Source organism: Pleurodeles waltl, chromosome 2_2 (assembly GCF_031143425.1).
Source record: "Pleurodeles waltl isolate 20211129_DDA chromosome 2_2, aPleWal1.hap1.20221129, whole genome shotgun sequence".
In the NCBI taxonomy this organism is placed as follows: domain Eukaryota; kingdom Metazoa; phylum Chordata; class Amphibia; order Caudata; family Salamandridae; genus Pleurodeles; species Pleurodeles waltl.
In genome coordinates, this window is record NC_090439.1 from 663,149,787 (window position 1) to 663,177,090 (window position 27,304).

Below are 27,304 nucleotides of genomic sequence, written 5' to 3' on the forward strand. Positions count from 1 at the left end.
ACAAAGGGGCAGGGGTGAACGGGGCAATTGCCTCACGGCGGCAAGATAGGAATACTACTTCATGCAAAGGGGCAACTCAAAGTTAAAGTCTCTAGGGCAGGAATCATTAAAGTCTCTTTCTCTCGATTAGAGAAAGCATCAAAGTCTCTCAAAATGGCGTCGCAGCAAAATGGGCCATAGTAGCTACGAAGTCAAAATGGCGGGATGTCCGAAGATAGAGAGAGTTTCCCTCTCGTGCACCTGGGTTTTATAGACAACAGTTCAAGTCCAGTAGGGTCTCCATTGGTGGGTTCATAGGTTAGCTTCAAATTGACCAATCAAAAGCGACAGTTCTCAAGCTTTTACTTAAGCATACATTATCCTTGGAGATGGGTACGTAATTTGCAACATTGTCTCTCGATTAGCTTACTCTCAGAGCCTCCATTGTCCGCACCTGCAAGTCGACCTTGAATTAAGGAGAAAATATGCCATGCTGGCACCAACTTTAAGATAAGCATGTGAACAGTTTCTGTGGAAAAATACAGCTTCAAGCAGAAATACACGTTTAATATCACAGTGGAAAAATACGAACATTTAAACCGTGAGACCAGGTAACTAGGCCAAAGCCTCCGCTAAAGTAATGCTAAGCTAAGGCATTTCAAATAGGTAAATCGTAGGACATGGTTATGATTATGTCGGATTAGTGCAATTCTAATACACCACGTTATATAAAGCACGCGTATAAATGATGGCAAACTACTCTGAGGGCACATTTTGTCCCCGTACAATCTTTTATTAGTTCGGTTAATATCACACATGATTATTTCGGCACTACGTTTATGCGTTAATAAATCAAAACCTTCATTTTCTGCTTCATCACTGCCTAGGAGCATAACATTCTCGCTTCCTACCCCCTAGTTGTAGTTTGTGTCTCTTGCTGTGAATATCTCACTTCGATGCATGTTCACAAATCAAGTCATTAGATCCAGTGCAAATTGAATTCAGTGTAGGGAAATGTTTTACAATTGGACAGTTGAATAAACCTGTGGGGGTTCTGACAGTGTTGGTGCCGCTTACAAAGCAAAACATACACCATCCCTGCAAGGATCGACACCCTTTGCTGACCTGTCCTGTAGGGCGTTTAGGTACTTTCAGGCGGGTACATAAAAGCAATTATATCAGCGTAAAGGGGGAAAGTCCGCAGCCGTCGCCGCTCAGCTATTTCACGTTGCCTGTTTCCTCCCATTCGGAGAGTGAACAAGGGTTTTGGTGCAATGAAGAGGACAAGCACGCCATGTAGTCTGAATTGGCTCGCTTATGTGAAACTGTTTTACTTTTCATTTTCAATTTATGTGGCAAAAAAAGTCCAGATAGGAGGTTACAACGCTAATAGCTCTAAACCGAGCAAAAGAGAGACCCGTTGTATTGCAAATGCTTGTTATTTCTGTTTGAACACGAGAGCTGTGTTTTCACAAGCTCTGTCCCACTCATAGCAGAGCTCTCTCCCTGCAGCTTCCAGTCTACCTGTTACGCCCTCCCTGCCCATCCTCCCCCCCCCCCCCCCATTCCCTTTTACTCTCGCAGCAGCGCGTTGTTTCATCCCATGACAGTGTCCCTGCTCCTCCAGGATCATTACTGCTCCCGGTTTCTGGCAGTCCATCGCCTTTCTGCCATTTGGGGAGCTTGATACCTGCCCACAGAAAACTTTAGTAGCTTCCTTCCCCCTCGTGTGTCTCAGCCGGGGCTGATGCAGTTTCTAGGACACACAGTCCTTCCGGTATCTGCCATCTTGTCACAGCCTCACCGGAGTATTTCACAGGTCTTTAAAAGACCATTTACCTCCCTTTGGAACTGGATAATGAGTCTTTGTAATTCATTTTGTGAATACCTGCAGCAGTTGTTCATGTTTTGCAGAGCCAAAGCCTTTTAAAATCATGCTTCTTTCATGTTGTTTATTAACTTTCAGCATGTCTTTGCAGTCCCTAATCCACCCCTGCCATTGCTGGTCCATCGCTTGTGTCTGAACAGACACCCCGGATACAAAGAAGTATTTGCAAGGCTGTATTGTTACACGTTTTCTGAGAAAGTCTGCTGCCTAGGAGGACCAGTAAATAGCACATACTACAAGAGTCGTGCTTCACAGTACTGTAGATACAAAAGCCCATATTTATCATTTTTTTGCGCAGCATTTGTGTCATTTTTTGAAGAAAAAATGGCACAAATTTACAAAATATAATTGTATTTTGTAAGATTGCGACGCTTTTGCGTCAAATAATTACGCAAATGCTGCGCAAAAAAAGTATAAATATGGGCCCAGGTGTTTCTTTTGCCCACTCATGTTATCAACCAGGGACAGATTAAAAGGCTGATTGCTTCAACAAGAAATCTGACACAATTCTAAATACTATATCTGTGCAGTGTTAAAAGGCACACAAAGCTGCTTATCTTTTAAGTAATCACTTTTTATAGGGCGCTTATTTGTGAAGTTTCTGTGTTTCATCCTGCTACAGTATACCATTTCCATGGTGTAATAAATAATGAGTGCTGGTATTAAGTAATTACTTTTATTGACTGAACTCCAAGGGCCGAGCATAGGTGCCGGTAATTGATTCTGATACTTTCAGGATACACACAGACCCGGTACTTTAAATTATACAAAGATTGCAAAGGTGGGAAGAATATTTCACCAATGAATTTACCAGCTTATTCATTTTGTGTTTATCAGTTTTACTCATAACATTGTTGCATACAAAAATAAAAAGAAGGGAGGGCACTCCTTGTCTCAGGGTATCATCTCACCACTAAACAGTCAGAGAACTCTCCTGTTAACTGTGCCTATGATGGAGAACAGCTTCGTCTGTCAGAAGACAGCACATCTGAGCTGGCTCCCAAGCTAGGAGAGAAGGACAGTGCCACAGGTTTCTTAAAATGTGTAAAAATGCAACTTATTTTATTTAGGTTTTAAACTGCATTGATGTCACTCATTGCTTATTTTGTGCTCCAAAAGCACACCGTGAGGTAGAATGAGGTTAAAATGAAATAAATGTTACCACAGTTGTTTACCTCTCAGAGGTCGGTGTACCATTCATGTCACAACAGGCGTACAATGCAATGATGGTCCACAAAATATACTCTGGTTTCATCAGCTACCGCTTGCCGCCTCATGATTGTCCTGATTTATTCTTGTGTTGCTTTAATGGCTTCAAAATATTTATTGTTTTAGTTTAATAATTAGTTTGTGTTCATTCTTTATTGCTGATGGTTGTGTCATTGTCATTAAACACATGCAGTTCGATCCCATGACAACTAAGCAGCAATTACAGGTTGAATAAAGGATGTCTTAACCAATTAATTAAACTACCCCAAATAGTCACTCCCTAACACACGGCTAAAAGACAGTACCATTAACAATGCCAATACATCTAGGATTGCCTAGACATATTTGGTTTGCCAATTTTTTTTATTTATTTATTGCTAGTAAGTAAGCCACCACGTGAGTAATGAGGCTGCGGTTATGCACATAGAGGAAAGCTCTGTTGCTTCTATAGGTCCACACATGCCCTGTCAGGTGGACGCAGCACAGGATAATTTCTGAGGTATTCCCCAGGCGTGCAGGGCGTATACCTCACTGTTTAGGTGTTCACATCCCTTATATAAAAATAACTTTCAACCAACAGCTAAAAACTCTTCTTGCTTCACAGCCTGTTACCTTAGAAGTTGTATTCCTACTGCCAAACAGAACAAGATATTTCCCACTCCTCTATAACCACAGCACATTCAGCAAATTCTGCATGTCTACATGTAATTGCTCAATGCGTCTTCCTAGTTGTTTTACTTTTCTTGTCATTATCAGAGAACATAAGGCCTGGAAATCAGGAACCCTGAATATATCCTTCTTAATTAACTAAGTGGAAATAGTGGGGTGATTCCCAAAAGCATTTATGAGATTGGGAAGTAATACTACTATGGGAATGCTCTTTCATGTAGCATTACATGCCTTTGTGAATGGTCCCTTGTTAGAAATGGGGTCGTTGGTTGGCAGTCAGGTTACCTCCTGTCCAAACAAGGACCCTCATTCTAGTCAGGTTAAGTCACACACAATCCAAATTATCCTGTGCCCACCCTCTAGTGGCTTGGCACTGAGCAGTCAGGTTTAACTTAGAAGGCAATGTGTGAAGTATTTGTGCAATAAATCATGCAATAACACAGTTTAAACACCACAAAAAAACACCACACAGGAAACAGGAGGCAAGCTCAATCCAAGCCCTTGGAGAGCACTTCTCAGCAGAGCCAGAGGGCAGCAAGGCAGTAGGGCAACAGCAAGGCAGCAGTCCTTTACAGAAAGGCAGTCAGGTGAGTACTTTGAGCAGCTTCTCTTGGCAGGTTGCAGGTTCTGGTTCAGAGTTCCTTTCCCAGTAGGTATCTTGTCAAGAAGTGTCTGAGTTGGTAGGGTCAGAGACCCGGTTTAAATACCCAAATGTGCCTTTGATGTGAGGGAGACTTCAAAGAGTGGCTTAGAAGTGCACAAGGTCCCCTTTTAGTTCCATCCTGTCTGTCAGGGTCCCAGTAGGGGGGTTGGCAGTCCATTGTGTGAGGGCAGGACACTGTCCTTTGACATGTAAGTGTCAGGCCCTCCAGCCTCCCAGCCCATGAAGACCCATTCAGTATGCAGATGTGTGCAGGTGTTACTGAGCATCCTGTGTTTGGGGTTATCTGAGTGAAATGAACAAGGGAGCTGTCAACTAACTCAGCCAGACGTGGATTGTAAGGCACAGAAGGATTTACGTGCAGAGAAATGCTCACTTTCTAAAAGTGGCATTTCTAGAATAGTAATATTAAATCCAACTTCACCAGTCAGCAGGATTTTGTATTACCGTTCTGGCCATGCTAAATATGACTCTGTTATTGCTTTCAGATCAGAATCTACCACTCAAACAGTAAATGAGGATAGCCCTAATGTTAGCTTATGAAAGGAGCAGGCCTCACACCAGTGAAAAACGAATTTTGGAGCTTTACACTACCATGACATATAAACTACACAGGTATATGTCCTGCCTTTTATCTACATAGCACCCTGCCCTATGGGTTACCTAGGGCCTTCCTTAGAGGTGACGTATATGCAGAAAAAGGGGAGTTTAAGGCTTGGCAAGTACTTTTAAATGCCAAGTCGAATTGGCAGTGAAACCGCACACACAGGCCTTGCAATGGCAGGCCTGAGATATGGTTAAGGGGCTACTTATGTGGGTGGCACAATCAGTGCTGCAGGCCCACTAGTAGCATTTAATCTACAGGCCCTGGGCACATGTAGTATACTTTACTAGGGACTTATAAGTAAATTAAATAAGGCAATTGGGTATGAGCCAATGTCACCAAGTTTTAAGGGATAGAGCACATGTCCTTTAGCACTAGTTAGCAGAGTCCTAAAACCAGTGAAAACAGTGTCAAAAAGTTGAGGGAGGCACGCAAACATTTGGGGGTGACCAACCTAAGGCTGTCAGGTCTAACAGCCCCAAAACGTCCCTCTTATCAGTAAAAGTTGAAGAAGGTATACTCCTTTTGATGTTACTAATGGTATAGGAATACTCCTTAAATATTTCTATTTTGTTTTAATTTTATAAGTTTTAAGGCTAATTTACAAACACATTTAAGAATATGTAAAAGAGTACTATAGGTGTGCAACTTTATGCCATGCCTTTGTGAACAGGCCCCACTATTTTCATCTATAAACAAACTCAAAGTATACACCTGTAATACTGGGTACCACTTATTTTATAATCAGTGGCAGCATTTTCCAGTTCTCTCACAAGCTCTCTTGTGAGGTTTTCATTCAGAAAATAATGGAATTCTCTTCTAATTGTCCCTGAAGTGCTCTGCCTACCTGCAGAACTTCAACTCTAATCATAGATGATGTGGGGATTTTTACATTTTTTGCAATATATTTTGTAATTTATAAATGTGAAATAAATCCAGTGTAACTTTAGGAGTCTGTAGGCATCTTCTGATTTTCTCCAGACCATTTGTTTGAAAATCAGGCCCATGAAACTCAATAAAAGGTAATGGCTACCATGTCCATTTTGCCACCCTGTTCTTAACGGGCTGACATCTACAGGTCTCCATGCTTCACCTTTGCCTCCTTATCAATGTTATGCTTGGTTATGCTCATGCACAACCATCATACATGCATGCTCTCAAGCACACATGAATAAGTATACATACGCACGTCACAACACACACACTACACTTTCAAAATTCAAAATTATGACTAGCGATTAACACTAACAAATTATTCTACTAACATGGAAAATGTCTATATTAGTCCTGTTGTAAATAACATCAACGTTATTTGATGACAGGCTTTTGGACACAACAGCATGGATCCTAGTGATGGATATACCACTGAATATTTACACCAGACGTTCATCAAAACATTGCAGGGGGATTCTCTTAAGTCACTTATTGAAAGCACGATAGAGAACCTTCAACTTGTCATGCTGCAATCAAACACACTGAAAGTTGCTTCCAGAGATAGGCAAACTGATGGGCTCTATGCCTTTGGCTACAGAATGATTTTGAATCTGGTTACTTGACCCTCTTTGGCAAGGAGCTCAGTTCTCAAGGAGATAATGCTGCAAGGCAGGAAGCACAGAGGGCTCTTATCCTCAACGCTCTTGAAAATGTCAAATAATTTGATAAAATATTCCCAGCACTTGTTGCCGGTTTCCCAATCCATTTTCTCAAGGCAGCCTACAGCGCTCGAGAAAAGCTGGCAGAAGGCCTGCTTCATGAGAACCTGAGGGAAAGGGACAACATGTCAGATCTGATATCACTCTGAATGTCCTTGAACAAAAACTCTCTCCACATTTGATGATATGGGAAAAGCAAAGACGCATCTGTCATTACTGTGGGCTTCTCAAGCTAACACGTTGCCCGCCACTTTCTGGAGTCTTCTCTACACTATAAGGTAAGCAATTAACTTCCAACTGAGGCAAGCTATGACAAATGGCAGCAACGTTAAATTGTTCTTGGTTCATATTTTCCTTCCAAAGTTGTGGCCATTTTATTTAGTGTCAATGCATATCTGATTTGTCATCAGATGACCTTTACCAGTAATAAGCTAGTTTTCAAAAATAGAATAAGCACTGGTTGCACCTGTACCATTCTATTTTTCTTCAAATGAACTGTACTTGTTTCTGAAATTGTATATGTTGCTTGTAAGGGTACAAGAGTACACAAGAGTCGAGTTAAGGTAACTAGTACCATTGAATTAGGCATGAGTCATGCATTAATATTGACATACTGATGGGTGCTCAGTTAATACTTTCTCTCTTGTTTGTAGTACTACAATACTGGCTAATAGTCTTTTCATCTTTGAAATTCTAGTATCTAGGATTGGTGATTAACTTGAAACTGGGGGAAAAGAAAAATGAAGTAGAGAGGGAGGGAGGATCAAAGTGGGCCCTGATCGTCGAAATCCTATGTGAGTCTGGGATTGGTCATTGAGCATAGTAGCCCGCTGGTCGAGGGATCAGGTAGTCAAGGGGAAGTCAGGCATATATTCCAGGTATCTGTTATGATGTAGGGTCTTTGAAGTGTACAGAAGCCCTCCCTTCCTTCCCTGGCTCTAGACGCTCTACAGACAGCTCTTTCTGTGTAGCAGGGCACTGCTGTTTCAGGTGCAGGAGTCGACCCCTTACAGCCATTCTGCCCAGGGTGACCCATCAGGATGCAGATGGCTACTCAGTCACACCTACCCTTCCTTTGTGTGTGGCTGTCTGTTAGAAATGGTGTTTCTGGTTGATTAGGGAATGCAACTATGCCAGGCAGAACCCACCACTCTAGTAAGGACAAGTAAGTTACACACCAAAGATAACCTGTGCTCACCCTCTGGTAGCTTGCCGCAGAGCAGTCAGGCTTAATCCCAGAGGCAATGTGTAAAGTGTTTTCGCAACACACTCACGGGAGTAACCCAGTAAATACACCACAAAAGAGACTCCACACATAATTATATAAAACTATAGTATACTGTATAGATTCATATGACATTATTCATAAATACTGTGAACACTATGAAAATCCCGAGTCAGTACTCCTTGTCTTGGCTATACAAGAGTCAGAATGTCATACATCACAACATCAGGGCATGAAACGCAGCAGGTTGGTTAGAGCAGTAAACATATGAAGTACCATCTATCATACGTTTTGTGTATGATATGCAGATCCTGAAATAATACTCACTATTCTGACAGTGCAAGGGTCAGAACACCATACATTTGTAAATCAGGGCATACACTGCCGCAGTTTGGTCAAAACAAAACCCACAGATACCTAGCTCCCTAAAATATCACCATTAACATATCAGTAGTGGCAAGTCCACATGGGCACAGGGAGGCCTGTGCTCCTATCAACAGGGTGACAGTCATTTTTAGGGAGCCTGAATAAAACCAGTATACTTCTGCATGCAAAGTTAGGGTGCAGGAGTTTTGGTGCACCTACTACCTCTAATGTGGTACTTATGGCAGACTGTGGCCCGGTTCTAGCAGATGTTCCTCGTCGCACTCGGGCCTCTGATTAAGCTTCCCCATTGTAAAAGTCCACAGATCTGGTGAAACAATTAACCTTGTACAGTAGGGGCCCGGACCATGTCTCCTACACATGCATGAACCCAGAGCCCTCTGTAGCCACTGGGTCTCATCCTCTGGGGCGAGGGAAACAGTGCCACCATCCAAATGTAGCGTGGGACAGCTGGGTGAACCCTTCAGGGCTAGTAGGGATTTGAAATGCCTCAAGAGGTGTCCCCCTGCGCAGAAAACACCTGTGCTGGAAATGTTGGCGTGGAGACCTCACTGACTTCCCCGCTTGCAGAGTGAGCAAAAATGCAGCTGCCCACAAGCATGTGTGGCAGCCACAGGAGCAGTACCTTTTGTTGGGTGGGCACACCCATGCTGCAGCCAGAGATCTCTGGGCCGAACACAGGGAGCCCCGTCCTTCTCTTGACCCAGCCACTTCAGGAACCTCACCTACAGTGGAGAGCCTCCGCTTGCATGTTTCTTGTGTCTCGCTGTAGTGGAGCCCCTCTAGGGGGTCCCCGAGGGCCCTGAGATGCAATTGGAGGCATAAGAAGGGGGCCGCAGATCTGTGTCAATCCAGGTCAGGTCGTCCATCAGGATTTCCTTGCCGGGGGCCACATTGTAGAGTAGCCCGGTAAATATAGATCAGAACGACTTGCTCAATCTGGTTTGCAGTGCCTGTACTTAATGGGTAGGCTGGGCAGAAGCCTTACTCCAGTCTGATTCCGGCAAGAAGTAGAAGATGATATCAAGCACTACCCATGCACTATAGTTGCCTCAGTAAAGTTACCATAATGCTCACAATGCACTTCAGCAATAAAGAAGGAAGAGCTCCTAATGCACTAGGGAAAAACGGTTTTTTGGGGTGGGGGGTGCCCACACGAACAGGTAGAAGAAGGGGCACCACCAGTCCCTGGGAAAAACATTTAAAGGGGGCACCAGAGATGCAGCAGGCAGGCCAACACAACATGGAGCAAGTAATTCAAGTGGCGGTTCCTACTGCAATGCTAAATACTCCAGTGCTTTGTGAAGCCAAAGTCAAGGAGCAGCTGGCAGCAGGGCAACAAACAGAAAAGCAATCCAGTGAGTCCTTTAGACTACCCAGCAGTAGCAGACAGCAGGGCAAAAGCAGCCCAAATGAGTCCTTGGGCAGCGCAGCAGTCCTTCTGACAGAGGTTCAGACCCAGTTCCAAAAGTGCTCTAAAACACAGGGTCAGAGCCCCTGTACGTATGCTCTAAAATGTCTTTGTAAAGGGGGTGACTTCAAAGGGACCCTTTCAAGTGTAACACAACCCCTTTCAACCCACCCCTGGCTCCAGACATCAATAGGGGGCAAATCAGCCCATTGTGTGAGTCAGGGACATAGCCTATACAAATGTAAGTGTGCCCCACCTCCCTCTTGCCCATCCCAGGAAGACTAGCAGTATGCAGATGGATGCAGACGCCTCTCCTGTCACACCTAGTCTGGATAATATTGCACCAAGTGTAGCTGTCACTCAGCCCTAGACGTGGACTGGAGTCAGGCTGCAAAACACTAGAGTTATAAGCACAGAGAAATGTCCACTTTCTAAAACTGGCATTTCTAAAATAGCAATGTCAAATCCAAATACGGCAGTAATCAGGAATTCTCACTACCATTCCAAACATACCAAACATGCCCACGCTACTCCTACTAGATCAGAAATATACCAGTTAAAAATATATAAGGGAATCCCCAATGCCAACTTTTGAGAGGAACAGCCCTCACAGTAGTGAAATACAAAATAGGCTGTTTGTCACTACTAGGACATGTAAAACATAAAGGTATATTTCCTACATTTTACATACACAGCACCCTTCCCAGAGGGCTACCTAGAGCCTACCTTAGGGGTGACTTAGGGGTACCAAAAGGGAAGTTTAGACATTGGCAATTAGTTTGAAATGCTAAGTCAATGTGGCAGTAAACTGAGCACACAGGCCTGCAGCGGCAGGCCTGAGACAGGTTTGGAAGGCTACTTCTGTGGGTGGCGCAATCATAGCTGCAGGCCCACTAGTAACATTTAATTTACAGGCTCTGTGAATATAGCATACTACTTTACAAATGACTTGTAGCTAACATAAATATTCCAAACAGGTGTAAGCCATACTGAGTTTTAGGGGAGAGAGCACATGCACTTTAGTACTGATTAGCAGTGGTAATGTTCCCAGAGCCCTAAAGCTAACAAAAAGAGGGTTAGAAAATAGGAGGAAAAAGGCAAAAATTTGGGGGAAAGCGCTGCAGAAATTGCTATTTCCAACACTGCCTACAGGAAATGGAGAACCTCACCTGTCACACCACCCCAGACATGTATTGAAGGCTGACAGCAGGCACCAAATGATTAAAGTAAGAAAATGCCAACTTTCTAAAAGTAATAACAACAACCAGGGAAAACCTATGCAACAAAAACCAGGGTAATAAACTCTAACAAAAAAACAGCGATTCCCATTAAGATGCCTAAGGATAATGTTTATACTAATGTATATACATAAGCCCAATGGCAAAATAACACACACAATATAATTGTTCAAGAATTCAAACAATAAAGAGATCAATCAAGAAATCATTGTGTTAAAAAATCACAGTATTTTTCATAAGTACATAAAATGTGATGTGCTCAGTGCCCCACAAGAACAAAGAAACAAAAGGAAAAACAAGCATTTGCAAAGTAATGGGTCTCATGTTTGCTCGAGTTGAAGCTATTAGCGTTCTAAACTCCTAACTGAACTTTTCTTGCCACGTAAACTGTAAATGCAAAGTAAAACAGTTTCACAGAAGCAAGCCGACGGCTGCCATGAGCGCAAAGCAGACACACAAAAGGAAACAGAAGTTTGCTTGCAGTGAAATGTATCTGCAAAAGTACAACAATCCATTTAACCAGCAAAAGTGCACTTATCATATAACTGGCAAAAGTGCAATTATCAATGTAACAGGGGAGATGTCATGCGAAGCGCTAGATTACTGCCCAGCGAGATTGCACTGCAGACAAAATAAAAAGACAAAGTGGTCCAGAAACCTTACGGAAAACATCTAGCCTCGCATGTTTTCAGTAGTTGCCCGGTGCGCTCGAGGCGGGCTAACCTCCAGAAAAGGCATGCGGCATGCACGTCTTTCACTAATTAAATCAAGTGAATTTTAAAAGGTAAGCCCACAAACCAACCAAACTGATGGGCATGACATGGGTGTGGTTAAAAGCCCACAGAAAGATTCCACCAGGGACAGAGCACTTTGCGTGCTCTACCCTAACAACACATTCATACAGACATTACACAGGATAAATACATATGTTTCCTTAAGACAAAAACCATCACACAGAAAAACTTTCTTAACAAATGAAGTGGCCCCTTTTTTAAATCAATTGGGCCGAAAAGCTGGTTTGTTTGTATATAGCGACGATGTTTCAAACCCATATATGGTGTAGGGTCTCATCAGGACCAAGAAAATTGAGACCCCTAGGAATTGAGAGAAACCACACTATTCTGTAGTGTAAAACTGCAATGCCACGTCAAAATAATAAATATTCGAAGTAATACCTGGTGGTGCCTAAATAACCAAAATTCAACCAGTGTGCACACCAAAACATGACCACAAGAATAAAAGGGTACTTACATGGGACACCCTGGACGGGAACTAAACAAGGGAAATGAAGGATTGTAAATAAACTGTAAAAAGGGCAAAACAAATGAGAATAAAAGTAAGTGAAAAAAGTAAAATGCATACTGCCCACATAAGGAGAAGATACTGTCAGTGTGGTAAGAGTATAGCATATATACTGTAAACCCTCAGAAAGATCTGAAAATATTCAATAGCTGGGCCCCACAATGGGGGCCAAGAAAGAAATGAAGTGAAGATTCCCAGAGGCAGCACAGATATTGCGTGGACCACATGTACGGGGAAGATTCCCAGGAGTAGCAAATGGCAAACCACAAGGATCTGGCCTTGCTTAAGCAGGCATAGAGTCAGCGTCATTAGTATGACGTGGAAGCGGCCATCTCTAAGATACCGATGGGGGTTGAAAATCTGACTTTGAGCGCGTCGCGATCCAAAAGACTCCAAGTGGCAAGAAGAGCATGTGTGCAGGGTAATAGAATTGCGTGGGGGACACAGACTTCGAGGCCTGGGATGAGGAAGTGCAAATGCTTATGATACATCACTAGCGGTAGCAATAATATAGGAAAGAAATTTCAAACTGTTTGTGTCACCAAATCACAGACAGTTATTGTTGGAGTTTTGCCCTTTTGCAGGGGCATCCCCAATCTTTTTGCCTCCTGCCTCCTATTTTTTCTAACATGTTTCTGATGGCTTTTGAACTCTGATCACTTTACCACTGCTAACAAGTGCTAAAGTGCACATGTTCTCTGTGTAAATTGTATGGTTGATTGGTTTATCCATGATTGCCATATTTGATTTACTAGTAAGTCCCTAGTAACGTGCACTAGAGGTGCCCAGGGCCTGTGAATCAAATGCTACTAGTGGGCCTGCAGCACTGGTTGTACTCCCCTTATTAGTAGCTCTGTAAACATGGGTCAGACCTGCCACTGCAGTGTCTGTGTGTGCAGTTTTAAACTGTAAATTTGACTTGGCAAGTGTACCCACTTGCCAGGCCTAAACCTTCCCTTTTCTTACATGTAAGACACCCCTAAGGTAGGCCCTAGGTAGCCCCATGGGCAGGATGCAGTATATGTTTAAGGTAGGACATATACTAATGTGTTTTATATTTCCTAACAGTGAAATACTGCTAAATTCAGTTTTCACTGTTGCAAGGCCTATCCCTCTCATAGGTTAACATGGGGGCTGCTTTTAAAAATGTTTAAAGTGTGGATTCCCTTTGGGAGCTGATAGACATGTGGAGCTTGGGGTCTCTGAGCTCACAATTAAAAAATACATCTTTTAGGAAAGTTGATTTTGAGATTGTGTGTTTGAAAATGACACTTTTAGAAAGTGAGTATTTTCTTGTTTAAACCATTTCTGTGACTCTGCCTGTTTGTTGATTCCCTGTCTGGGCACCTCTCACTAGACAGTGACACAAAGGGAGCTGGGGTGTAGTCTGCATTTCCTGATGAGCCATCTGTGCTGGGAGGGAGGGGAGGAGTTGTCATTCACACCTGAAAGGGCTGTGCCTGCCCTCACACAATGCAGTCTCCAACTCCCTGTTGTGTGTCTGGGGCCTGGCCTGGGCAAGGCAGGATTACACAAACAAGAGGGACTTTGCTTTGAAGTAAGCCTACTTCAAAGGGCAAAATGGGCACCCAAAACCACAGACTTTAGAACTCTTCTGGAAACCAAGAGGAACCTCTCTCTGGAGAAGAGCTGAAGAGCTGAGGAAGAAGAGCTGCCCTGCCTGTGACTGTGCTTTGTGGAGATATCCTGCAGTTGATGCTTCTGCCTGTGCTAGAGGACAAAGACTGGACTTTGTGTGTCTTCTATCTTGTGAAAAACTCTCCAAGGGCTTGATTTAGAGCTTGTCTCCTATTTTTTGAAGTCTCAGAGACAGCAAAGACTTCTTTCTGCCAGCACCTGGAGCCTCTGCGGAGATTCCTACTCTGCCAAGTGGTGCCCATCCAGTTCCTGGGACCCTGAAAGGAGAAGCTGGCAGGACAAGAGTGAGAAATCCACTCACAGACGGCCATGCAGGGAAAAGATCAACACAACTCCGATCCGCGGCTGAAAAATCGATGCGCCGCGGGCTTCGTGGCTGAAAATCATCGCTCGCCTGCAACGTGACTGGAAGATCGACACATGTGGCTGGAGAAACTACACGCAGCATCACTGACGGAGGCTGGTGAGATCGCAGCCTGCGCTGCGCGGTTTTTGGATCATCTGCCGCAAACTCTGCTGGGTGTGTAAAAAACGATGCATGGCCTGCCCGGACACGAGAGTGTTGACTGGATCGACGCATAGCTCTCCTGCAGAGAGAAGAAATGGCAAAAGCCGACCCGACTGAAGGAGAAACAACGCAAGGTCTTGCTCGTGAGTGATATTGACTCATCGCAAGCCCTTTCTGACGCACACTTCCCCGTGCGGGATTTTTATTTACGCACCCAAGGTACATTTTCATGCTAACAGCATTAGCATTGTGTTTAAAATTACATGAAGACTGTTTTGGTTTTTAATTGATGACTTGTGTTTTGTGGATTTTTGTAGTTTTGGTCTTGTTTTGTTTAGATAAATATTCTCTATTTTTCTAAACATGTGTTGTGTCATTTTGTAGTGTTTTCATTGAGTTACTGTGTGTGTTGGTACAAATACTTTACACCTAGCACTCTGACGTTAAGCCTGCCTGCTCGTGCCAAGCTACCAAGGAGGTGAGCAGGGGTTAGTTGAAGGTGATTCTCTTTTACCCTGACTAGAGTGAGGGTCCTTGTTTGGACAGAGGGTAACCTGACTGCCAACCAAAGATCCAATTTCTAACAGTTAGCAGTACAACAAGGAAAATAAATACATAATAAAAAATATGATATAGAAAGCCTGCAATGCATAGAACAGTAGAGCCAATGGACCCAAACAGTCTGTCAGAATTGCGTTCACAGACATGAAACAATTAATTCAAAAACACCAATTGCATGGAAGAAGACCAAGCTAATAGAGATAGTGAAATTACAAGGCAGTATCTGATAGATGGCAGGAAAAGCATCGCAAAAGCAAACATCAAGGGATGATTGGGCTGGCATAAAATTGATGCGAACAATTGCCATAATAATGTGAAAGAGGAAATTCAAAGAGGCCAACAAAATGAGCAAGACCAGCATTGCAAAAATGAACATCTGGAAACCATAGAGTTAACAAAGGATTAACGCTCCTCGCTACTGAACCTCTAGCAAGATTGATTAGATGCAATGCACAGATGGGCTTGGTGTGGGGGGAAAATCCATGAACAGAATTGTGTTGTATGCAGATTACGTTCTTCTGTATCTCTTGGACCCCGATACTTCCGGCCCACACACCCTTGAGCTTCTTCATTTATTTGAAGAGGCTTCTGGCCTCCACTTGAATAAGGAGAAGTCCTGGCTGATTTTAGGTGCGGAGGGACTGTGTTATTTCCCTGGTGGGAAGGCACCCCCATTCTCTGTCTTAGCTTCAAGTCCCTGGGGATCCACATTGCAACACTACCTGGACATACCCACACACTTAACCTGATACCCCTTATGAAAACCAGTAGGAACGACCGAATGTCCTTGTAAAACCTCCCCCTTAACCTCATGGAAAGGTTTGCCCTGATTAAAATGACGGTATTACCCCCCCTCTTGTACGCTTAACAAAATTTCCCATACTACATCCCTGACACCTGGTTCCACAAGGTTATGGCATTATTGCGCTCCTTTCTTTGGTGCGGTCACCTCCCCAAATTGCTCATGCTAAATGCTGCCGGTAAGTTTATGATGGCGAGATTGTCGCAGTGGACATCCACCTCTATTATTGGGTATTTCATCTTCTAACGATAAACGACTAGCTGAAGGGTGGACCCAGCATATCGACTAGGGCTATGTGGATTTGGCCTGGATGGGGTGATGCCTTACCTCTATGGTTGGCCAGGTCCCCTTATGATCTCAGAGGTTACCAGGGTGATGTTCTTTGTGATGTGAGGCCCTCCGATTTATGAGTTGGGATGGACGCCTAACGGGCCAAACCCCTATATGGAGAGGTCACATGCTGGAGCAATTATCATGATTGGAGGACTTCCACAAATGGGACTTAGTGGGGATCACTACATTGGCTTACGTGTGTGGTGAGGGTCCGGCATGTATTCATTCAGCGACCTTCAAACCCAGTTCTCCCGTTCTCATACTCAGTTCTACAAATATCCCCAAATACAACATGCTCTTAATTGCTATACTACACACCTTCAAGATCTCCCACAATTTAACCCTCTCAAAGCAAAGCTATTCATGGGGAGGATGGGACAAGGTAGTATCTCCCAGCTATATCGCACCCCAATAATTAAGGCTCTGGAGACAATGGAGCAGCTCCGCCGGAAGTGTGGGGACTGTGAAAAGGAGGAGGCTGAATGGCGTGAAGCACGCATGGCCCCTCAAGAGTTGGCAATCTAAGCTTGCCACCATCAGATACAACTGCATTACCTACACCAGACCTATATGTCCCCCCTGTGCCTCTGTGCAGAAGGCGTACTTTCTGATTTCATCTGCATGCGCTGTCGCCCTCCTACAGCTGATCTTTATCACATGACAATGTACAAAAATGGCCCAACACTGGTCTAGCATTGGAAACACGCTCTTGGCTATCCCCGACACGCAGATCCAACTGAGTCCTCCACCGACACTACTGGGTGTGATGGATGATCTTGGGGCTCCTGGGGAGATGGAGCTTTAGTGGGGTGGGGACCCTGGCAGCAAAAAGAGACATAGCATAATCCTGGAAACACCATAGTCCCCCACTGCTGAAACAGTGGCGTGCCGGCATGGAAGAGCTGATCTAAAGGGCCCATGGGTGCCCTAAAAAATTCTTTCAAATCTGGGGTAAATGGTGGGAATACTACAGTTTATCTGTTAACAATATATCCTATGTTGTTGATGGAACTGTGGGAGTTGGGAGGGTAGGGGAGTAACGGATCAGGAATGGGGACTGCATTTAAATGCAGGGGAATTGATCTCCCATTGTAATTGTTTTAATGGTATTATGCCGTCTCTGTGTCCTTAATGCAAAATGCAATAACATCTGTTTATCAAAAAAATATTGTAGCCTCAGCCTGTTGTTTCCACACATCTATCAAAGACCAATTGTTTATTCAGTCTGTAAGACAGCAGGCATTACCTGTGGTGGGGGCCTGAGGCAACGATGGATAGGATCCATCCATGGCACAAGGGAGCTAGAACAGTGTGCTAAGAGTGACCGGAGGGCAGTGTTTGGGGTATATATATAGCCCACCACCAAGGGAATTCCATCCATTGTGTCCTCTGTTCCTTTACCCTTCCATAGTAGCTTAAAGTTCTTGATGCCCTTACACAAGGATATGGATGTTCTCTACTGAAACCCACCTACACAGTTCAGGTCAAGCTGAAATCTGTATGAGTGTTCGGCAAAACATGTGGTAACCCATTGCTTGAAACAATATAAGCCATTATTAGAAACTCCACAAACTATTTTCTCATGCATGTTTATGAATAAGTCCTGGTGCAAGAAACAGTTCCCTCACACCACTGTACGTGGTACATCAGTCAAAATATGAGTCATATATGTTGGACAAACATTTCTTTTATGTCAACTTTTGGATGCTTTTATTTTAGAAACCCAGATGCCCTCAGAGCTGCCACAGAGGAGGTACACCGAGTGTTAGAGAAAGCAGGTCAAAATGTCAGCTTAGATGGAAAACATTTTTCACTGAAACGTGAAGAATTGGAGGATATGCCCTTATTAGGCAAGCGTGTCCTTATCTGAAAGCTTTATGTTCATGATAAAATAACACTATGATGAAGCCCTGTTCTTCAAAGTGACAGGTAGTCTATCACAAAAGCTGTTCCTGATCAAATTTCAACCAGAGTTCCTGCTCCACTCACACATTTCTGCCACCTTCCTTTCAGGGCAGAATCCAGTCAACTCACTTAACCTGATTTGTGAAGAACTGTAGCTCACCTGGCTAACAATGGTGAACATGCACTTTTAAAAAGTGTCGGCCTTCTGTAAAATCCTACAACATACAGAAATTGATGAGTGTAAGAAAGTACCCTCTTTCTAGCATGGTTACCCTAACTTTTGGCCTGTTTGTGAGTGTGTGTCAGTGTGTTTTTACTGTGTCACTGGGACCCTGCTAGCCAGGACCCCAGTGCTCATAGATAAAAACATATATGACAGTATGTTTTTGCCTGTCTCACTGGGATCCTGCTAGCCAGGACCCCAGTGCTCCTAGTTTGTGGCCTAATATGTATGCCTGTATAGTGCCTAACTGTGTCACTGAGGCTCTGCTAACCAGAGCCTCAGGGCTTATGCTCTCTCTGCTTTTAAATTTGTCACTGTAGGCTAGTGACTTAATTTACCAATTTCAATTGGCATACTGGACCCCCCTTATAAGTCCCTAGTATATGATACCTAGTTACCCAGGGCATTGAGGTTCCAGGAGGTCCATATGGGCTGCAGCATTTATTTTGCCACCCATAGGGAGCTCAGACAAACCCTTACACAGGACTGTCACTGCAGCCTGCCTGAAATAGTGCACACACTATTTCACAGCCATTTTCACTGCACTTAAGTAACTTATAAATCACCTATATGTCTAAACTTCACTTGCTGACGGTTAGGTGCAAAGTTACTAAGAGTGAGGGTGCCCTTGCACTAGCAAAGATGTCCCCACATAGTTCAGGGCCATTTACCCAGACTTTGTGAGTGTGGGGACGCTATTACATGCGTGCACTATGTATAGGTCAATACCTATACACTTTTCTTCAGCAACCTCAGCTCCAAGTCAGCAACTGCAACAGTTTCCATGGTGTGCATGCTCTGGGGACTCCCTGTCTTCATCCTGCACCAGAAGAACCGAAGAACTCTTTCGTGGAGTGACGGAATCACTCCCCTGCTCCAAGCAGGCACCTTCCAAGGCAACGACTGGTACCCTGAGACTCCTCTCACGGCAACGAGCGTGCTCCTAAGGACACAGAGGGTGGACATCGACATAGACTGTCCTGAGGTCCTGCTGACACAATTTGGAGGAGGTAAGACCATGCCTGCTCCAAGAACGGTGGTACCCCTGTGTTTTGTGTCTTCTTCGCCTCCTGTGGCCTCTGTGCACTCTTTACAAAATTCCTTTGTGCACAGCCTGGCCCAGGTCCCCAGCACTCCACCCTGCGATGCCCAACTTGCTGAGTTGTTCTCCGGCGGCGTGGGACTTTCTTTTGTAGTGCTGCATCAACTGAATTTTGCATCTCCTTTGAACCTGGATCTTGCAGCTTCTGGGGGTGCTGGCTGGCATCCTAAGGGCTCAATAAAGTGCTGAGAGCCCCCTCTTCCTCCTCAGATAGAGTTGAGGCCCCCAGGTCCCTCCTGGATCCATCCAGCACCATTTTGATGAAAAACACACTTTTGTTGTAGCCAAGGCTTGTTGGTGCCTTCCAACATGAAATCTCATTTGCAACGATCTTCACGCCATGGGACATCTTTTGCATCATGCAGGAACCTGCTGGCATCTTCCTAGGGTGCATTTCTGCAGTCTTCTCCTAACTGGGGACTCTTCTTTTGCACCCTCTTCTGGGTTGGCAGGGGCTCTTGTCCTTCCTGGAACTTCATTTGACTTCTGGACTTGGTCCCCTTCCTTTGCAGGTCTTCAGGTCCAATAATCCAGCGGTTGTTTTTTGCAGATTTGGTTGGCTGCTCAAAAATCCCAAAAACAAGGTGTAGTGTGTCCTAAGGAAGATTGCAGTACTTTACTCCTGCTTTTCTGGGCTCTGGGGTGGGGTAATTTACTTACCTTTACTGTATTCTTACTCTCCCAGCGATTCTGCACACACTACACTTGTCTAGATGGGAATTTGTGATTCACATTCGACTTTTTTAGTATATGGTTTGTGTTGCCCCTAGACCTATTTTCTCCCATTGCATTCTATAGGATTTCCTACTGTTTGCATTGTTCTATGACTATTTACTGGCCTAATGTTGGTGTCTAGTGTATATATTGTGTATAATACCTCCAGAAGGAGTATTGTCTCTAAGATATTTTTGGTACTGTGTCACCCAAATAAATACCTTTATTTTTGGTAACACAGAGTATTGTCTTTACTTGTATATAAGTACTGTGTAACTATAAGTGGTACTGCATGAGCTTTGCATGTCTCCTAGTTCAGCCTAAGCTGCTCTGCTATAGCTTCCTCTATCAGTGTATCCTCCTGGAACACTACTACATTAACTAACAAGGGATAACTGGACCTGGTGTAACGTGTAAGTACCCAAGGTACCCACTACAAACAAGGCCAGCCTCCTACAATGATTATTAATGAAGTATGAGCATTTGTAGGCATCTTGTCTGAGTTAACACCGCCTTCCAGGAGAGGAAAGGTTGTCTAAGATAGCTCTACAGGTATTTGACTAGTACTAACAGCACTTGAATCATACTGTCCCTGGGAGGATTTCTTTTCTCATAAGTATGAATGGCAATGATATGTGCTTGAAAGAAATCTCTGTCCCTAGAGTGGGGAAAGAGTCACTTTTCAGTCATATTCGGCTTGCTTTTTACTGCCAATCCAAGCCAGGTGTTAAAGGACACTGAAACAAGTAGTCATGGCTCAGCCAGCTCTTGCTAGTTTTCAGTATGGAGACTGTACTCTCACTTATTGTGTCACCTTTTGTTTCTTTAGACAGTATAATAAAGGAGGCCATGAGGCTCTCAAGTGCTTCCATGAATATAAGAGTTGCCAAAGAGGATTTCACTTTACACTTGGACAACAACGAGTCCTACACCATCCGCAAAGACGACATCATAGCTCTTTACCCTCAAATGGTTAGTCTGGACCCTGAAGCCTATGAGGACCGATTGGTAAGTAGCCATCAGACACCAAATGCCCGTCTCAGAAGCTCTAGCTTGTCTACAATGCTGCCCACAGACATAAGGTTCTCGACCCAACACAAACATCCAAACTCATCTCTCTGTGCTCTTTCTCCCTTGTAGAACTTCAAATACGACCGCTTCCTGGATGAGAATGGGAGAGAGAAGACCACTTTCTACTAAAAGGGGCGCAAGCTGAAATATTACTACATGCCTTTCGGTTCAGGATTAGGACAGTGCCCTGGAAGGTTCTTCTGTCAATGAGATGAAGCAGTTTTTGTGTTTGTTGCTCTCTTATTTTGAGATGGAACTCGTTGATAAGAACGTGAAGTTACTCACGTTTGACCAATCCCGAGCAGGCCTTGGTATTCTGCAACCGACTCATGACATTGAATTCAAATACAGACTCAAATCACCGTGAGCGGCTCCTCTGATGGATGTCGCTAAAAAATTCTTAGTGAATATAAAGGTGCTGTTCCCAGTTGTGAAATATACAAATATTACATTCCCGTTTCATGCCTAAACATGACTGCATCAAGTGAGAGACGTTTCCATATGCAGCAAGGGTGTATTTATATGATGAGCTAACACAAAGGCAGGTTTGGCCATTTTTAAATGGATGAGCAGAAATTATTTTTATGTACCTACAATGTATATCTAAGTATATCGTCTGCCTGCATCTTGTACTTCTGCTGGAGTTTGTGTGAAAGTTCTTGCTTCTATAACTTTATTACTGCAGTATTTGGTATATCATGACTATTTCCACCTACAGGCACTAAATGAGTTTCGGCAGTGAGAATAAGGGAGGGATTCACTTGCAGTTTTTCAACTTCCACATTTCAAGAATGAACCTTTTATACCACGTTCCATGTTATCCAAGTGGGACCCATTTTGTGACGAAATCAATCATAGACGCAACTATTTGTGAGGATCTGTGCATTGCACATTGTTTTGCAACACGTACAACATGAAGGAGCGAGAGTATTCGAGCCTTGTAAACAATAGGGCGATCATGACAGGGCGGTAATATTGCCTCAGTTGTTATGTTTAAGTTGGCTAGTAAATAGGAGGTTTTTTGGTTATAACTTTGGCCTAGTTTGACAAAACTGCACAAAGGTAGTCTGACACACTTTTGTCAGTGGAGGAGAGATACGTGATTTTATATAGGGAGGATCTCAAAATGTAATTTTCCTGTATTGATTTCCATTTGAAAGTTGTAGTAGAGGCCAAAAAAAGAAAGACAGGGCAGATCAACAGCAACGCTGAAATGAAGCCACAAACCACTGACCTTTGCAGGCTTTTTAAAAACTTTTTCGGTTTAAAGTAAATATGTCGAGAACTTTTTGAGATGAAACGTAAAAAATATATGTATACGTAGATGTGTGCACATATATAAAGATACATTTACGAAAAGACCTAGAACTAACTCTCCTTATGCAATCGTATACTTGTCATTATAGAAACATTTACAAAATGCTGTAATATTTATTTCACCCAATCAAAACCTTAGATCCTCAAAGCTCATAAGGCCCTTGTAGTGCCACGTCTCGATAGTAGGCAGATGCACCAGTAGAGCCATCAGTACAGAAATGTAGCATTCTTCAGAAGTTGACCTGATCGATTACTGTAACCAGTGCAAAATGCTTCTACCTCAGGCACAGTATGAACCTGCATGGCCGCATTTGATAGTTACATTTCTCTCAGTGATCTGAACTCGACGCCGGTGTCTCAAACAGACATGGGAAGCCGGCCACCATTTCATAAGATATGTCACTTAGGGCCCAGTCCGCACAATCTTTTGTGCCTGTAAGAGGAACTGAAGGTCACAGTGACTGATCTTTGAGAGGGATTTCCATGACATACAGCTGTAATTGTAGCGACAGGTGCATGACAGTGATTATACCAGGATGGTGGCCGTGCCAAATGTGGTAAGCATCCATAAACTGGTGAATTTTGTTTATTGCTGTTAACAGTGTGTCGGTTGTGTCCCACCCTCCAAGCACTCACAATTATGCTACTGTAAAGAGCTGAAGTACAAGCCTTCTGAATGGAGGGGTTTCACTGACGGGTTACGAAAGGGGTTTCCACCTTGTGTACTCCAGCGGTTTGTCCTCGATATAGACAGTCCACTGAATTATACATGGTGGACATAGCCTACTCCTTCACATCCACACATGCAGTATTCCACACATTAACGTCATTAAAAATGTGCTGTTACATACTTGTCCAATGAAAAATATTTTTTAATCGATTTATTTTTCCATTTTAAATAGGTTAACAATAACGAGCCCATTCGTTGCTTCATACATAACGCAGTCTATAGTGTTTTACGTATTTTGCCACCGTAAATAAATTGTGTATTTAACTTTACTATCTCTCGGAGTCATATCCCTCACGCATTATTACTATGTTATGCTATCAATGCCCAACTGGCCAGGTGACATCAGATTGACGGATTTTCTAGTCTTATAACTTGAATTACTATGGTCCCCTCATCATAACAGGAACTAATACATAGATACGCATGTCCATCATTCAACTTGACTTCTCGGTGTAGGAACACTGACATAGCGATTACATCACATCTGATCCTACCAGGTAGGTGACTCTCACTCACATGTTCTGCTCCTCACCTGCTCCAGAGAATAACACGTCTGAACGACGCTGCATTGATGAGGATATTGGCGTCTGACCACATAGCTACTAACATTTACAACCTAGACTGAGCCAAAAGCAGCATTGATAAATTTAGTCATACCATTCCCAATAATGCATAGAGCAATCATGAGTGCCTGAACATAGTAACCAGGTTTGGAGGATTCACCCCAAAACGTACCTTATACATTGCAGTTTAAGTCTAACTAGTTCCAGGGTGTATACGTCTAACTAGTACCTTGGAAACAAAACAAGATTTCCAAAATCAGAACCCTGTAGGCTATCACACAAAAGTCCAGAACTGGAAATAGTGTCCATAACTACCTGCAACGTGGTGGTCTTTCTACCACTGGGAAACGTCCAAGTCAAATGAAATTTGCTCCCCCAGATCATCTGATTGTTTATTTGCACTGCCACACTTTGCACTTTAAAGTCTAAAGGGGCATATTTAGCAAAGGTTTTGTGCCATCCTTGCACAATACAAGGGTGTTTAAGGGGGAGGCAAAACCTAAGTCAGACTTATCGAGCCAAGCAAGGCCACCTTGCGTGACCACGAGTGGCTTGATAAATCTGGAGTAACACAACACAGAGCAAATCACTAGGTTGCATTACTCTGCCCTAGATAGGCGTTCCATGGGTGAAAGGTGGGTGTTCCTACACATCAACCCATAGATTGTGGCACATTCTAAGATTTAGCATTACTGGGAATGCGTCAAAATCCTACGTTTCCAGGTGAGGCATAACAAGGAGAAAGATCTTTTTTTCTCGTTGTTTTTTTTCTCTTTCTATGTGTGCTGCATTTTGCAGCACATATAGAAAGAGGAAATGCCTCAGAGGACTGAAGGTGACACTTCCTGCACAAAAACAATCCTGTCTGCAATGTAGGCCCCTGCGCACCGCAGCACAAGGGTGCCTACATTGGCGCTAAGCAGTCAAAAGGGCACCAGCACAAGGTAAGGACAGGAATGGGCACTGCACTGCCTGAACATTTGATAAATATGCCCCTTTATATTTTAATGTTTGACATGTTATTCTATATGTATTTTTTTACTTACGGTCAGATTATCTTGCTTATTCTTACATTCAGTAGACCACCCTAAACTTTACTTCCTCAACCTCTGAAGTTGCCTTACTTCTATGGGGGATTTTTCCTGCTGCTCTCTCTGTACTGGCTGGGTTGGTCGGTCTGTTTTTTTTTAGGTATTGCCTGCACAGCGCTGGTGCTGTGCTGGCTAAATCTCTTGTATAAAACAAAAATCTTATAAGGGACTTAGAACCGCCCATTTTCTGAACTTACCATTCATTGATTCCAACGTTGCTCCAATTTACATGCTTCTGATTGGCCAGCACGTCATCTACACATCAGCTGATTTCATTTCCTGCTCTGCTTTGCCATTTATGCTGTGGCATGGAATGGAACTTGGACCAAGTACAGTTTACAGTCACTCGCCACTGGCCAGTGTCCTTCCACTGGCTACTCACTCTGCAGGTACGTTTTTTTCATTTACAAATAAGCACTCCATACAAGTGTATCTGCAGGCTGCCTCTCTCCTTCCTGTGGTCTTGCAGCCTCTTCCAGGGTCACACCTCGGTGCTTTCCCACCTGTGGTGTTCGCTGTCCCTCTCCCATATAGTTAACTTTTGCAGCTGCAGGCCATCTCTCTCCTCCCTGTCATCTTGCAGGCTCATTCCAGGTCACATGTTATAAGTACCCCTTGAATAGCATGCTACTTGTTTGCTAAGCATTCCAGCTCCCCGTGAAAGAAAGGGCTATGTAAATGTAACTACAGCATAATTTTTATAGTGGGAGACCAGAGCCTTTGCGACTGGGATGCCATGAGTGAATTGTCGCTGCATTTTCTCTTTGGGATATATTTCGTTCCTGGACGTCATGCGCCAGCCTTTTGTCGAAAAATGTAATCCGTAGAGTGAATCGTGCCCTGTTATCAAATCTGGCCCCCGGCCGCCTCAACACAACACATTGTCTCTGTAACCCTGACACTGGCAGTGCAGACATTGTTGCCATAAGAAGAATGTTTGATGTTTCAACACACTTTGGGTTCAGCAAAGTCATTTGGGAAGGACTGGCAGCTCAGCATGTGGTAACAGGAGAAGTTTTTGCGCCTACACTACATTCCTGAAGTAATTTCCTCCCTGTGGTCTTGAAGCCTCTTCCCGGGTCAATCAATAAATCAGGAGGTTCTTGTACAGCGCAAACTTGTCACCCCGGGGGAGTCTCCAGGGGCTATGGTGGTGCTGCAAATCTGACCTGGCGGGAGATGGTGATCGGAGAGCCAGGTCTTTAGCTGCTTTCTGAAGTACTCCAGTGAGGGGGATGTGTGTAGGTGGAGGGGGTACCAGGATTTTGTGGCAAGATAGAAGAAGGAGAGCCCTCCGATTAGGTGGCGACGGATGCGGGAACATGGGCCTGGGTGAGGGTGGCTGATCGGAGTTCCCTGGCTGGTCGTTAGAAAGTGAGGCAGTCGTTGAGATAGGTGGGTCTAGCATTGTGGAGGGCCTTGTAGACTTGAGTGAGGAGTTTGAAGAGACATCCAAGGCAGTTGATCCTCATCCAGGCAGCATTGTCAGTCCTGATGTTTTAGAAGTTGGATCGTGTGGAAGAGGCATCGTCGGTGAGGGCTAGGATAAGCCGGGTGTCGTCAGCATAGCAAACAATGTTGAGTCCGTGGGTACATGCGATGTCAGCTAAAGGGATCATGCAGGCATTGAAGAGGGTGGGGCTGAGAGAGGAGACCTGGGAGACGCCACAGATGATGTCTTTGGTGGTAGAGACGTAGAATGGGAGGCGGAACCTCTGTGTTCGGCCAGAGAGGAAGGAGAAGATCCAGGTGAGAACATTTTCTTGCATGCTGATGCTGTGGAATCTGGTAATGAGAGTGTGGTGGGGGACGGTGTCGAAGGCTGTGGCTAGGTCGAGGAGGACAAGAGCCCCTGTTCCACTGAGGACTGGGAGGTTTATGATGTCATTGGTTGCTGCGGGTCACAACTCTTTGATTCCCCCCTCCCACATTGTTCACTGTCCCCTTTCTGTACAGTTCCTTGACTGTGTCTTGCTTGTTTTTCATGAGTTTTCACTTTCACTGGGTATGGCAGCTGAATTGAATGACAGTAACCACAGTCATCATCAGTGTTTAACCATGAGGGCACAGGTTTGAATCCTGGCGTGTGTTCTCACCTTTTAGCAAAATAGATACTACTGAATTAGGTAAGATTGAGCAGCTTTTCTGTTGTGCCAAGAGGCCCCATTGGGGTGAACAACTTCTTTACAATTACACAGGTTCTGTTTAAAACCTGATAGTAGGTCGTATTGAACTGTAATGTATTTTGGTACTGTTGTCATTATGCTCCTGCATTTTAAAAGCCATGACTGTCGCATCTTGAACTGTGATCAACTCATGTTTTGGTACTCAGATCTGTATGTTACTCCACTTTGAACCCTATAGCTCTGTCATCTTAAGTAGTGACATGAAAGTGGCTCGTTAAAGCAGTGTGTTACAATTGATGCTTGTACTAGTGGTTTGCACAGACCTGTTCTGGTTTCATGCTTCTTTTGGAATTTGTGTTTTATTTCTGCTGTGAACC

The 27,304-nt window shown here is 43.9% G+C and overlaps 1 pseudogene; it reads left to right on the forward strand.

The window, feature by feature from the left end:
* LOC138276994 (cytochrome P450 7A1-like) overlaps nt 1-21,467 on the forward strand; it is a 123,517-nt pseudogene extending 102,050 nt beyond the window's left edge.
* The last annotated feature ends 5,837 nt before the right edge of the window (nt 21,468-27,304 follow it).